Raw genomic sequence first — 984 nt, 5'->3', positions numbered from 1 at the left:
ATAATAACTATAATTTAATAATTCATGTATTCAAAATCCTTCAAATTCAAAATTATAATCCAAAAATTTTAAAATTCTAAATAAAAATCTAGAATTTCAAATCATAACCAGATTTAAAATTTAAAAAATATCAAAGAATTTAAGAATTCAAGAATTAAAGCATTTATGAATTTAAGAATTTAAGAATTTAAGAATTTAAGAATTTAAGAATTTAAGAATTTAAGAATTTAAGAATTTAAGAATTTAAGAATTTAAGAATTTAAGACTTTAAGAATTTAAGAATTTAAGAATTTAAGAATTTAAGAATTTAAGACTTTAAGAATTTAAGAATTTAAGAATTTAAGAATTAAATAATTTAAGTTAGACTGTAATCCATATTCATACAGACTGCAGTCCCGATTGACCCAGTTGACGGTACAAAACATGATTTATCGAAAACTTTCAATAAAATTTACTTTGACCAGATTCCATTTATTAAATAGTTTAATGTGACATAATGGCGTTACCTTTCAAGAAACAAATAATAATGTTTTGAAAAACGAGGATTAATTTTTTTAATATTCAGGCAACTACAAGGTAAATATGTTTCAAATTTAGTGCATGTAAAGTATATGGAATGCTAAAAAGATAATTTTTATTATCAAACTTTTTTTTGCAGAAAATGCTTTAAATGTAATAAGCAATATTATGAATATAAAAAATCATGTTCTTTTCATATAATTTAAAAATATACTCAAATTTATAAAAAAAATACAATAAACTTTATGACCCATTATTTTCTGTATGATTCAGTACAACTTTTATTAAATTTTTGAAGTATTTTAGATTTTATTTTACCTGTGTTCTCCTTCATTTCAAAATCATTTTTGAGAAGAATGGGAAGGTCCTTGTCGGTACTGAAACCTGGTTAGCAATGAGTCTGCTTTTGTAAATGCAGTTTTCTTAAACCTAAGAAAAACCTAAAACTACAGAGGATCTTGTGTG

The sequence above is a fragment of the Culex pipiens genome, chromosome 3 (assembly GCF_016801865.2).
Source record: "Culex pipiens pallens isolate TS chromosome 3, TS_CPP_V2, whole genome shotgun sequence".
NCBI classification, from domain to species: Eukaryota; Metazoa; Arthropoda; class Insecta; order Diptera; family Culicidae; genus Culex; species Culex pipiens.
This window is presented reverse-complemented; position numbering follows the sequence as displayed.